This window comes from Chroicocephalus ridibundus, unplaced genomic scaffold (genome assembly GCF_963924245.1).
Source record: "Chroicocephalus ridibundus unplaced genomic scaffold, bChrRid1.1 SCAFFOLD_37, whole genome shotgun sequence".
In the NCBI taxonomy this organism is placed as follows: domain Eukaryota; kingdom Metazoa; phylum Chordata; class Aves; order Charadriiformes; family Laridae; genus Chroicocephalus; species Chroicocephalus ridibundus.
In genome coordinates, this window is record NW_026961439.1 from 1,526,060 (window position 1) to 1,540,727 (window position 14,668).

Genomic DNA, 14,668 nt, shown 5'->3' on the forward strand with positions numbered 1-14,668 from the left:
GGCCTTATTTCCTGCATTTGTCTGAGGAGTCTTTATTTGCAGATGTGGTCCTACTGAAACCAAAGGCTTTATTATCATAAGTAAGGATGTATGGGATAAGATTCCTTCTTTTGCCCTCAGACATGTCAGACACCATCTTTCTTTGATAAGAGGAATTTTCTGAAATTTATTAATGAACATCCCTCGGAGATTTTAAAAAGAGTTTGGAGTCTTCTTGTTAAATGAATGTTTTCCAGCTACTCTGTTTTCAGCTGGGGATATTTTTGCGTAGTAAGGGATTTACTCATATTCAACTACATTAATAATATAATTCACTGTAGCAAAAATACCTTCTTAAAATAAGATGAAATCTTGTAGAGGACTATAACTCTTGCTGAGTGTGATGGACCAAGCTACAGTTTATTCTGACTGATCTTCCTCCCAGATAGAGCACTGAATGCACCAGTGTCCAGCGCAAGTGTGTTTCTGTCTTCTCTACAAATACTATTTTATGGTCTATTTTTGAGATGATAGAGTGAAGGTAGATGTTGAATTAGTTCAATTTTGTTTTGTTCTGATTTATGTTTTCCTCCATGTTCTTTTTGATTCTCAGATATGAAAGTACTAGAGGCAGTATGGTTGTCTATAGTTTTTACTGCTTGCCTTGAAAGTGGATTCCATCCAGCTGGTTGTAGTTCACAAAGCCAGCTGTTGCAGTTGTGCTGAAAGGTATAACCGTTGCTGCCGGTGACAGCTATGAATTTTGCAAAAATCTTTTAAGTCGTGTTTAGGAACTGTAAATGTGTTTTTTGCACGTTGGAATTCCAAACCAAAATAATTACCAATAAAAATTACACGTTCCATATGAACCTCTTATTCCTTTTTAATAGCTCTCACTAGGTTGTCATCTTGGGCTTTTTTTACAGCTTCCTATTTTTTGCAGCTTTTGGTGCCACAGGATGGTGATAGAAAAGACTGAGGAGAAAGAACCATGTCGAATGTATTTATATAGCACCATAAAAGGATTTTTTTGTATTTGTGGCAGATATTTTTTAAGCGACTCATGATAGTATGCAATAGATTTCTAGGTGTTTTGCCCCTTTCATTGTACCGGTATAGGAAGTTCTGGTTTAACATCATCTGTGTGTAAAAGACTGTGCATAGAGATAAGGTTTCAGACTATGTCTTTGTGGGTGTGGGCGTTTTTTGCTAGTTAATGTATCATTTCCAATGAATTTTCAATATAAGAAAACAACCTAAAAATTTCTGCCTCTACAAAAGTGGCTTCTACTGTATGTATGTATGTATCAAAAATACAGAGTAATTCAGTAGATTTTGGCAAGAGAAACTTACATGAAATATAACTGAGGAAATTGGATAGGACTTTCCGTTCTTCAAATTTGTGTGATTACAATTACATAATAAGCTTGTATAGCGCATAGAATTGATGTAGGAATCCACTAGTGTAGCTCTAGTTGATGTCCAGTGAATCTGAAGTCGCTGAAGTGGGTACTCCGAATGGGTACAGCTGTACTGGGGGTGTTATCCTTTTCTTTTCAGAAGCATTGTCAAGTGCCTATTGGAGAAGTCGGTACCATAAAAATAATTAGCATTCTGGGATATAAGGGAAGCTTACTTTTTCTATTAATAGTTAGTTTTTTATGACAAAATGAATGATGCGATAGAAGTGATGCGATAGAAACAAATCCATCTTGTGTGTCTAAAAAAATCTTATATTTTAGTAATCCACTCTATGATACCTTTGAAATGGTATTATTTATTAATTTGTGGAATGGAGTTAAACATTTTTAATTCTTCCTCAAGTAATTACAGGAAGTATCATGCTGCTTTTCCTTACAGTCGTTATTTCTTGACTTTGTTGTTGCAGTGTATGTCAACTTTAGAATCTCAAAACGTTTCCATGACTTCTCACGCGTGCGGAGCCGGTGCAATCTGCGGTGCTCCCTTGGTTAATAATGGCACGATGGAACCGTCAGTTGGAGTTTTCCATTTCCTTCCCCTTCTGTTCCTGACCATAGCTGTAATCATAGCTTTTATAGTGCTTTCTGTGGCCAGGACCAATTATTTAATATCAGATACATTAAGCAAGTTGACCTTAACTAGTAAAATGATAATAATGATACGAATGCAAGAACTCAACAAAAGCAAAAAATTATTTATTTCATTATTGTTGTTCTCTCTGTAGTCCCTTATGAAATGTCACCCAAGCGGTCTCTGTTACTAGGTTTTTCAGGTTCCGAGGCTGTGTGATGAAAATGGGCCACGTTTTTGCATGTAAAATACAGTGCTTCGTGCTCTTGTTTATTTGCATATGGAGAGCACCCGTCTCTGGTTAATGCGTGATCTGGACCGGATATCTTTAAAAGACAAAACGAAAAAGTGGAAATAGCAGGAATGTTTTCATTACGGGGAAGAAGGAGGGACTTTGATTTGATCAGTGAATGAACTGAATGCTAACTTGTGGAAATGCTGCGGTGTTTCTAGAGCATTTGGTTTGGCTACGTTTTTAAGGGACGGCCAGTAACTTGTGAGGTAGGACTGCAAAATCCTCACGGGTGTATCTGGGACAAAACCACAGGAGCAAACTGAAACAGTGGCGTTCTAACAGTGAGAGAGGACCAAGGTGTCTAGAGAACCAGCATGGACTAATGTCTTTACTCTTATTCCCAGGTTGCTGCTTTTTATGGAAATATTATTCCTTGTTCATTACAGCTGAATGAATCTGCATGTGATATTCATTTCATGCTGCTATTTTGACCATGGTATGAGGAGATATTGTTGCATTCCTGCTGCAGTGTGAACTCTTACAGCATCTGATCTGTTATCTTTGTGCCCTACCTCAGGTCTGATTTGGCTGCTTTTCAAAACTCCCATTTTGGGGAAAAGCCGTTACTGCTTTTGCCCTACAGAGAACGTAAAACATAAGAGAAAATATCCCTCTGTGGTATGGCCCACTTCAGAATTAAATAGTTCTCATGATTCAATCTGCGTGTAGAACTCCACTTCAGCTCTGGTAGTCCAAGGTGGTTTGATTTCAGCCTTGCTAAACAGTGTCAGTGTTTATGTTCTGGTCATTCTCCCAGTGCAGCTGTTGTGACACGTTTGCCTAACCCCACTGCGAAACTGCAGCGAAAGAGAGACTTCAAAGCACCGTGACTGTGGCAAGAGCACGGATGTATGCAGTAGCTCCCAGAAGGAACGCCAGGGCTGTGACGAGGGACACAAGGGAGGGATGACGTTGCCACAGCCTGCCTTTCTGTCCAGGGTAGAGTTGTTAACTCCCTAATGGCAATTCCCTTCCCTCTCCTTGACCTGGCACTTGGGAGCTCCTCTGCCCTATCTGAGATTTGTTGACAGCTCGCGTTTCTGTGTACTAGCTGATTACCTTAGTAAAAGACAGGCAGTTTCATTCTCTCTTGCGCAAACCAGTCACAGAATGCGTGTTGAGGGGACAGAGGAGTGAGACAACATGCTTGCAGTGTAGTATTCAAGAAGGGAAATGGAAACAGCTGACTGCTACAGAGCAGTAAAAAACAGACTAATGGGGTAGCAGGAGGACTGCAGGGGAGAAACAGGAGATGTGGGTGGTTTAAAAGAAAAGAGGAGGCAAAATAGGATGAAGAGGAGAAGGGGGTTGGAAAGAGGCTGAGAACATGGAAGGAGAAGGGAAGGGGTCAACATCTTCCTTTTCCCATTGTTTTCTTGGGGTTGCTTCTCCAGAAGCAGATGTCAGATGTCTGACCTTCAGCTTGCATTTAGCTGGAATGCAACTGGAAACATCAAACACCCGTAATTTTTCCCCCCTCATAACCCCACCATGCACTATAGCTGCATCCAGCATCCTCACTGCTGGATTCATTGCTTTGATGGTGTAAATACACTGACTGTTTCCATTTCAGCCTCCGGTTGTCTTTTCATTTGAAGGATGGGAAGGGAGGAGCAATTGCTGGGTTGTGACTGAGGTTAGCTTCCCAACTCTGGTGTCTCGCTCCAAGCCCGCAGACCACCATTTTGTCAGCTGGTTCTGCCTTTCAGGTGCTGAACTCTGGCACTTGCAAAAGCTGTGTGCTTTTAGTGATCTGTTTCCCTGGACGCATATCTGTGTGCTTTCACGTGTAGTTAACCACTTTGTTCACGGCTCAGTATCTGTACTGCCATGAAGCGGCCAAAGTTGGTTGTTCTTTTCTTGTGTCGAGCCCATTGCAGCCCGAGAGAAGAGCTTTATCTGTTCCTAAGCCTTCCCTTTAGCTGCTCTCTCCCTTCTTCAATTTTTAACTCTCTGCACATGCTGTTTCCTTTTACAGTCCTATCAGAACAAGGGTTCACCAGTAGAGTTTGATACAAATTATGTGGAATTTTGGTATAGCTGATGGACACTGTTACTTATACTTGCTGTGCCAATGCTATTGATGTATATATAGAGGAAGACAGCATTTCTGCCTTAGTCCAAGTCAGATGCACAAATAGGAAGATGGTATACCTAACTTATACTTCTCTTTCAAAGTGACACGTAAATGTATTGCTTATCACATCATTAGTACCACCTTCTTATTCAAAATGCATGGAAAAAGGACCAGGTAGAAAACCAAGCTGAGAACTCCCTAGTTTTTTTAAGAAAGCAAGGTTGTTTGCATAAAAGAAATGGCTTTGTGCAGGGAGAGTATGTGTTCCTATGGCTGGTGTCATTTTAAGTGTAGAATTATTAATACAAGTGTGTGTATAAATTCTGGTGTATGCACAAACTGTATTCTGTATAGCAGGCCAACTCCAAATGTGAACACTTCAGGAGGGGAGAGCAGTCGTTGTCTTGCGCTGCACTTTCTTCTTGACTAGATGCTGCTGTCATTCCAATTCCCTGTGGGAACGATTCTCCATTTCTAGCTGGTAACCCACGTGTGTAATCTAATGGTTAGACGTGTACCTAAACATCTGAGAGGAGCATGAATAATTCACAGGAGTTTGACCGGGAAAGCTCTCTTCATTAAAGCATGTCCCTTTTACTTACTTTGTGAAAGAAAAAGGGTCTGCAAGGGACCGGTGTGCTTTCTTAACGGCATTGCTGCTCACTGTGAATAATTCTTATGTAATTTAAACTTTATAGTTAAGCATTGTCATGGTTTGGGCCAGGTTAGCCAATGACAAGATGGCAGATGCTCTCCCCCACCTCTTGCTCCAAGGAGAGGAAGAAGAGCGATAGAGAGATTTACGAGTTCAGGAAAAAACTGAACTACTTCCATTAAATATTAATAACAAAAAATAGAAAAGGAAATAATGAAATACATTGAATATATACAAACGTACACAAAACCATATCAAGCTCCCAGGGAGATGTCACTGGCAGGCACTGGGGAAGTTCCAGACTGGACTCGGTGGCGAATGGGAATGGGAACACGCTGACCAGGATCAAAGGGCAGATGAGCTGACAGGGTCCTCCTCAGACGTCAGCCATTGAAGAGGCAGTGCAGCGAGGACGAAACACTGGAGAAGAGCTGAAGATGAAGAGCCTTTGGAGAAGAACCCACTGGAGAACAGGCAAAGAAGAAGAGCTGAAGATAAAGAGCCAATCCCTTCCCTTTGGTCCATGAGCTTTTATACTGAGCATGGCAGATGGGGTGGATTACCCTGTTGGTCAGTTTTGTGTCACTTGTCCACATCTCCCCACAGGTGCGACCCCTCCACAGGGTACACAGCCAGGTCAGTGGACCCTGGTTGCCACAGCAACAAGTGTGAGCAAGAACCTCTCTCACTGAACGTTGGCTCCGCTTTACTCCAAAACCGAGACAGGCATCCATGCTGAGAGGCAGCTGGTTGGTGGTGTGAAAAGAAATAAATTGGACTGAATTTTTCCAAAGTGGATGGCCCATACAGCTGTTAGAAAGGTTAAAAAGGTTTAACCACAGTCATTGGTGTGTATACCTACACTGCTTGGGGGTGACAAACTATCAGAGCCCCGGCAAAACATGGACCGTGGTCTCTGGTTGCTGGGCAGCATTATAACCCTGGAAAGATGGGAAATTTCAGGGGAAGGAGTGCTTCAGCAAAGCGTTTTCCACTGGGACTGTTAAATGGGGCAGCCATCCAGGTGGCCTTGCTCCAACAGTGGAGACAGAGGAGAAGCTAAAATGTCAGAGTCAGCTGGTAGCTTTTCACATGTGACAGCACAGCCACAAACCCAGTAAAACATCAGCACTAACCTCAAGACCATCAGAAATGGGCTTTGGGAAGCGAAAGACAATCCTGTGACAAAATTGAAAGGAATGGCTTGTACAGGCTGTTTATAGAAAGGTTGAAAGCTGCTTTTTTCTCTCGCCTCGTTCCCTTTTTTTGAATTAACAGTGCCTACCAATGCTGAGATAAGGGTGAGACGCCTGCCAGGTAAGGAGATGGGATACAGTCTGGTACAGAGTCCTCTGCCATTGCTTCTTTGTTGTGGTTCGGCCTCAGATGGCAAGAAAGAACCATGCGGCCGCTCTCTCAAGCTTCTTCGGAAGAAAAAGGCAAAACTCATGGGTTGAGACAAAGGCAGTTTAACAGAACAGCAAAGGGAACAAGAAAACAACAACAGCACAGATAGAGGAATGTACAAACACGATTACGGAACCACCGCTCACCCACCGGACCCGGGACCCCCAGTCCACACCAAGTGGCCCCCCAGCAGCTCCCGGCCCCAGACTGGGCATGGCTCACATGGCATGGAATACCTGTGTCCCTGCCGGAGCCTGGGGTGAATGAACCCTATCCCCGCTGGAACCAGGACGTTGTTCCTCCCTCTTTCTGCTCCCTGGTCACCAGTGCAGGCAGGATCAGGGAAGAGTTTGGCTGCTTGCTTGGGAAGATGTGTTGGATGAGCACTTGAATTTTGGCCAAAAGGTAACTGCGTGCTGTGAAGCACAGGATATACAAGGAAGATATAGTATGACAAAAAGGCCACAAACTCCCAATCCTTCTCCTAATACTTCGGGGATTTTTGCATCCTGAATTCTTAGTTTAGGGTTCAGTTGGATATTTTTTTTTTGTCTGTCATCTATGAAAAATTACCACTGTCATTCTAAGAAAAACCAGATGTCTCAAAATGTGCCCAGCATTCAAGCGCAATTATTAACTGATGATCCTCAATTCCTCAATTCCTCCCCCCATTTTGCAGAATGACAGAATTCCTTCACCCTCAGGTCACCAAGGTCATTATGGCTCTGCAGTTTTCCTGCACTCATTGTCTACCAAGTCTTTGATAGTAATTCCTGTTATTTCCATTTTCTTCACCTCCATAGGACAAAACGCATCTTAAATTTAACCTTTCTGCAGCAGCCTGAGCAAGTGGATTCCTAAGTCTGTTTCTATTGACTAATAGGTAAATGAGATTTTCCTTTCTGTTTTTTAGTAAGTCTTCCACATTGTTAGCGGACCTCTCAACTGTGTATATATCATCTCTCCTTTGTAAATTTGTTGTGGTATTGTAACCCCACATTCACTGGCATTACTCATCACAAAGCATAGAGTTAGCTTAATTTAAAGAAAGAGAGACTTGTTTAAGGAAAACAATAAAAAATATTAATTTCTTAATGCAGGGCTTTTGCCACATTTTATTAAGAAAGGCAAAACGAAGACTAGAAAGTGAATAGTATATAAATAGTTATGAAAGGTCAGGGGAAAAGCAATATAGAGAGGCTCATACAATAAATAAATCTAGTTGCATTGATGAATTGATTTTCATGTCTAGGAAGTTTTCAAGTAAAATATTGGCTGAGATTCCTAGGCATGGGTGCCTAGTGAGGCACCTCAGCTCCAGGATTTGGGAAGTCAGCGAGGAGTTTGTCAGAACAAGAAGCCCTCTACCTTTTGGTGGCTAAAGAGAGAATGAAAAACATTTTGCCATGCATTTGACTTAAGCTTTTTAAAAAAAAATAGTCCAGCACAATACATTGATACCTGTTTAAATAAATAAATAAACAAACAAACTTTCCATGCATGTATCATCAGCTGAGATTGCTGTGCCAACGCTGCCATTTTCCGTTTTGGGAAGATTATCATCTTGGCATTCATATTCAGTATTCAATTTACTGTCTGGTCTGACCAACGAGATCTGTCCATGTGGAACAGCTGCCAAGCCGGTTAGCCCCTGTTCTGTTTTAATACATAAGGAATAATCACGGTGAATTGCTCCCCATTTGTCTTTATTGTTGTTCACTTTAATTCATTTCAGTCCTGTCCTTCAATCTGTCAGTTTTATTACTAGATTGAATGTTAAGCTTAAGATCCTTGGTAAAAACCCAATTTTAAAGCTACGTTTTTAGGACGTGGGTGTAATTTTTTAAATAAATGATGAGGAAACCCCAAAACTCTCTTTTCTTTGGAAAAAAATAAAATCGCCTCTGAGATGGAGTGAGTGTATACTGCTTCAACCAGAGAGCTTTGTCTTACTCTTTCTGCAGTATAATTTTTCTGATTTTTTTTACTTTTTCGTTTCTGGCTCATGTCAGTTTAGAATTGAGACGGAAATTTGTTTTAATCTTGTTAAAAGTTTGTAGCTCTTAATTCTGTTCAAATTCTTAATTAGTAGCATTCAGTAGGTTAGCAGAGGGTAGCATTTTTGAGTATTGCATTTTGAAATATGTATTGCTAGAGGATTATCTCTCACTTTGGTCGGCTTAACCTCTCCATAGCTGCAATGAACATAATTTGTGCATATCTAATTTCAATTATTAATGAATCTGAGCCCAGCATTTTCTTATTGGAGTAAAGGACCAAGAAAGACAGAGAGAATGCTTGTTCAGCATACACTTCCCTGGCACGGGACAAGTTTCGTTTTTGCTGGCGTTTCACCTCTGATTGCAGTACAGGGAGGGGAGAGAGAGAGACTCAGCTTCCAGAGTTCGTTGCTGTGGTTTATGTCACCCACTGAATATAGAACAGAATTCTGCCAAGCGACACAATAATTCCTATGTGAAAATAGGTGCTGTGCTCCGCTCGCAGCCTAGCAGCTGCCTGCTTCGATTCATGGGCTTCAGCACGGAGGTAGTCACATGACCTCGACATAAAACTGTCCAATTCCTTGTAAAAATTCTCTGTGTTTTCAGACAGCGTCAGCAAATGAAGCCAAGCAGCTTTTCTTCATGAAAAATGCAGGAAACAATCTGTGATACCATTTCGGTATGGATTAACCTAATTAATAATGGGCTTTCTGGTTTGTTTCTTAAGCTGCTGGCCTTTAAAAACTGATAGGGATCCCTTGTCTATGTTCAAAACAAATGCCTTGCCTTTGAGTCCTCTGGAGTGGGGAATTGCAGAGGTTGTTGACATTGCAGTTGTAGCTGCTCATGGTTAACCGAGAGTGTGTCGTAGTGAGGTGATGTGTTGGTCTTTGTGCTGTGCTGTCTGATGCTGGAGCTTTACCTGTACTAGGAACGGAATGGATAAAAGACTCTCATTTCCTAGAGGAAGGGAAGGCCCTGCTTCTTTTCAAAGACACTTTTGGCATTTAAGGAGAACTCTTACTCTGTTTTTCACTTCAAAGAGATGCAACAAGTGTGAAGAGCCTGAGAAGACTGCTACTGTTTGTCTTAGAAATGAGTTGAATTTCAGTAATTTCATTAAATGACACAAGTTGAATAAATAACACTGTAACAGAATGCAAAATAATGAAACTTGACAGAGAAGGGAATCTGTAGTTTCTCTTCATCTTATTCCACAGCATGTGGCAAATCAATATGCAAAACACTTGAAACCCCAGAAGTTCTCAAATGATGCCTTTGTGGTGCGTGCTTTGGCTGTGGAACTCACTGCTACAAGATGGTATCAACACAAAAGGATTCAAAGACAATTTGGGCTTCTAAGACTACCCACTGGTCAAATGTCAGAGGAAAAGAAAATCTCCCTTGCTTTGTGACTTAATCTGAACTTTGTTTCTAAGGAGCCGTAAGTTGATGTTGACATTCTTAAATTAACTTTCATGGGTGTGTTTTGCATATTGGACTTCCTTTGGATTTGTCTGGTTTTCACACATTGTCAAAGGCAAGCTGCTATAGTGGTGGGGACTTAACATTTGATCTAGTACGGCGGTTCTTCTGTAGTAGAATCCTATAGATTATGGTACTGAACTTGGAATAAGAAGTATGATTGACAGTTTACTCCATGCTTTCCTGTTACTATATGGCATCACTTCATGTCCTGGTAGCTTCTCATCCTCTTTGGAGTTACCCAACCTCCGTAGCGTAATTTCAAAGTACTTCAGTCATTGATCATGCCTAAGTCCTGTGCTGTTGGTATTAATAGGGGAAAGGCTCTTGTTTTCTTAGGCACCAGCAATAGCTGTTAGGGGCAATCTAGACTAAGCCTGTTTCCATAACCTTCTTACAAGTAGTGGCAGTGCAGTTTCAGTGGCGTAGAATTACCTAACACGGGAAGAATGCCATGGCTGACTAAGGTACTGTCGTGCTACAACATCACTGTTCTTTAACCAGGAGAAACGAAGGTGACATTTGGAGCAGAATTCTTGTACCAGCCTCAAAAGCAATGCTTTCACAGTTATCACGCACATGCCTCGTGATGTCCTCTCGCATTTATAAAATGGTCTTTTGTGTATATTTTAAAATAACGCTAACTTAATAGGACATGAGGGAATAAATATCATTTGAATACCTTTGTAAGAAAGCATGGCCCAGAGGTTTTACTACTAAAGTGCAGTGGAAAAGAATACTGAATAAAGTATAGTCATATTGAGGACCTCTCTTGTTCTTCTCCCTGTTGAAATGCAGAGAGTACGAGCTCAATGATCTTTTTTTGTTCTTGCTCTTCATTTCTTTTGGCATTTTTTATGTGCTACCTTTTCTTTATTAAATAGGAAAAAAACCCTATTAATTTCTATGTTTCTCCTTCATCATTTCTAGCTTTGTTAGGTTCTTATGTAGTCACTTTGCTCTGTCTGACCTGAATGCTGCTAGATACGCAGAACCCTAAGAAAGCTGCAAGTAATAGATACAGTCATCAAAAATACCTTTCTTCATAATTGCAAGAGTGGTTACTTAACAGAACTTGGGCTCCCGAGTCTCGCTAAATAATTTGGAGCCTTTGTCTCTCTTGTGGGACTCTCTTGTGGGACATGAATGTCAGGGAGCAGTAAAAATGGTTTGCTCCATAAGGGGAGGCGATCTAGGAGCTTTAATCTTAGCGGCAGAACTAGCGCACACTAAACATGTGACAATCAGAACTAATAACATACTAGCAAGGTACCAAGTGAGCTGTAGATGCAGATACTGAAACCATTGTGAAAGCACGTGGGGTTGTAAGGATTGTAACTTCACAGAAGAGACGGCATTTAATAATTTCATAAAATGAAGAGTGACACTAGGGAAAAAAAATAATCCTTGCATTCTTGCACTAAAAGCCTTCAGTTTTTGTAGGCTCATAAAAGCTAGTGGGCATCACTTCCATCACATAACTTATTTTTAATCAGTAAATGTATATATAGAACATAGTAAAAGCAGCTTTAGCTGCAAGAATTCTGTGAGGCTGACAAAGTTAAAAAAAAGGTTTTTTGTTCTTGTCTTCCATTCTTTATTTTTAGGCAGAAAGTGAAAAATCGGGATTATTTTTCCATCTTAAAAAGAAATACTTGACAATAACTTTAGACAAACTAAGACTCTGATAACTCTGAGGTTGCTTGCTTGTTGGTTTTCTTTGAAGATGCTGGAATCTTCTGATTTTCTCCTTGGCTGAGGAGAAAATGTGGAGCTATTAAAAAAGGGAACTTCTTGTCAGTACATTTACAATGAATTAGTTAAGCGGATATTAAAAAAAGGAAATAATGGTTAGACATTGAAATGTTCTTAGCTCTGTGGCTCTAGATGGATATGCTCTAGGTGAACCTGCTTTGACAGGGGGCTTGGACTAGACGATCTCCAGAGGTCCCTTCCAACCCCTGTGATTCTGTGATTTTGTAATTTCATTGACCTTTTTAATGGCAAGCTCCTGTCACCCATGTAAATCTACTGAAACAGAAAGTGTACTCTCCCTTCTTAATTATGTGCACACACATTGCTTGCTCATGGACAAAACAGACGCAGGGACAGAGTAATTTTTTGTTGTTGTTTTTGACAAAGCATATGGCTTACTCCTTGTGTATGCATATGCTTGTGTGGACAGAGGGACGAACGAGGAGACGCAAAAAGGACACCAGCTGGTTGGTTTTTCTTGACCTGTGTTTGGTCTGTCCTGTTGCAATAGTGTTTCTGTTCTAACCCACAGACACTTCTGCATTTTCCTAAATTTTATGGAGAAGATTGCAGGTGTACGCTTCCATCATCTGTCATTGCAAAAAGACTGAAAAAATTCTTAGAACTGAGAAAGTTAGTAAATTACATGGTTGAATCTGGTCCACATGTTATTTAGTCTAAGTTTACTCTGAAGAATCTCCCTTAGTCTGGCTGTGTACAACATTTTCCAGAAGGTACATGTAACATTAAACTTCATTGAAAATTGAGTAGATTTGGCCCCAAATTTTAATTTTGGTTCCCAAAACTTCTCCAGAACCACCTTCTTGCATTTTCTAGGAGATATCCCAAGTTGTCATGAGGGTATCTGTGTTCTGGTGTGGGGGAGTAGTGACTTGCTCTGACTGGTTTTTTGGTTTGTAATCTCCTAAGTGGTAAGAATTCATTCATTTATAGTTGTATGTTGATTATTATATAGCATTCATGAATTTGTGGAGTCTTCTACTCCAAAAAAGTAATCCACGGAACTGCAAGGATTCTTGAGATAGCTGCTGTTATACAGAGTACAATATATACTGGATTAAGGGAGCGCAGCATCTGCATATAGTGCGTTCTAAGGGCTTTTCATTCAGTACTGCAAAATGAAGACTAGTAGTAAGCCATCATGGCAGTTTGTTAGTCCTCTACTAGTATTTAAAGATTTATAAGGATCCACATACTACTAAGTTGTGGGGTTTTACCATTTAATATGATCTGATTATGCACGTAGAAATCATCCATTATCAATATGTGTCTTGGCTAGATGCTGTCTCCAGAGCATTTTTATAGAGACAGCCATCTGGCTGAGGGTATGGTAGTAAAGTACGTCTACATAATGCGGTAAGATTCAAGAAAAAAAATATTATGGTGAAGGAATACCACCATAATATTTTCTTTTACATTTGAGACACAGGAAGAAGGGAACTGCTCATCTGACTGAGATATAAAGCATTATACAGTAGTTCATAGTTTTAAATCCAGCCCAGGTTGTTAGCAACAGATCTGTTGCCATCTAATTTATATCTGCCTCTATGTATAAAGACTCGATGAGGAGTCAGCCCATTGAAAAACAGGATATTGACAACTTCACTCTCGTTGTGTGGAGCAACTGAGCAGGTTTGGATAGGATGGCTGTGTGGATGACAGAGCACCTAGAAGAACTTTGCTTCTAGAAGAAGGGGGTGGATTGATTCTTTTAATGCTGTAACATAAGGTAAACCTACACAGGGACTACTAGATTTCAGGTGGTTGGGGTTTGCTTTCTGACAATCAAGTAGCGATGACTGTCCTGATGAAATCTCTTCCTGGCGATTACTATCATCATACTTACTGTGGATTTCATTGGTGTAGAACCCTTGAGTCTAGTTGGGTTCTTATTGTACAAATACAGAATCAGGACTGATTTTTGTGATGATTTTCATCAGCAGATCAAAAAGCACTTTTCAGAAGAGCTAAATACCCTTAGGCCAATTTTATTAACGGAGAAACCAAGTCACAGGCAATGAAAACACTACTTGACATCGAGCAGACCAGCATCATGTTGAGGATAGAATCTAGGTCTCGAGAGTCACACTATCCTCTTGTTCATGCATCCACTAACACATCAGGCCTGATTTACCAAGGAGCTTGGTGACCTTCAGTTTCTTTTGATTTCAACCAAAGTTCTGAATGCCCAATATTTAAAAAAATGAAGCCTAGCTTAGTGAAAATGCCCACAGCAGCCTGTATTTTGACATGGAAGGCTGTGTTCCCTTTATGAAGCTATTGTGGTTTTTCTGGGAATGGTTGAATATTGAAAGTGTTCATACCGGAGGTAGGTGGAGTTTATATGCATGTGCTGTAATTCCTATTGGAAACTGTAGAAAGGCATTGTAGGAAGTGGTGAAGATTCTGGACCCCTTGTCCAGAAATAAGGTGATCTAATTCTCATCAGATCCGTACTGTAAAACTGTATATAATAGGTATACCGTATTAGCATACTGTAAAACTGTATACAGTATACAGCATACTGTAAAACTGTATTATAATAGGTATACCGTATTAGCATTATGTATGAGTTGTGATTTTTGGGTGTTGATAACATGGAAATCTCAGATGGTATGCTCCCTCTGCTTTCTTGTTGTATATATGAGTCATTGATTAAGTGAGAAAAAACTTAATGTAATTTGTGTGGAAGCAATCTGTAATGCTTACTAAGTGAACAAAAGGCTGTGGGTCTTTCTGGTTGCCCTTCATTGATTGATTCTTCATGTAGATATTGGGTTCTTACTAAAGATTCATTTGGGACTAGGAAAAATTTGGGAAGTTTTTGCGAATAGCTGTGTAGTACATCTTCATTCTTCTAGCTAGCTGGCAGAAAAAAAGAGAATTTGGTTTTAAGGTCTGTCTGGGGCTGCTTTGCACAACGTTTCCCACATGAAAGA

The 14,668-nt window shown here is 40.5% G+C and overlaps 1 protein-coding gene across 4 annotated transcripts in view; it reads left to right on the top strand.

Annotated features, from left to right (window-relative positions):
- The window catches only part of TSPAN9 (tetraspanin 9), a 201,045-nt gene that overhangs the window by 131,572 nt on the left and 54,805 nt on the right, over nt 1–14,668 (top strand). The gene's annotated exons all lie outside the window — the stretch shown is intronic.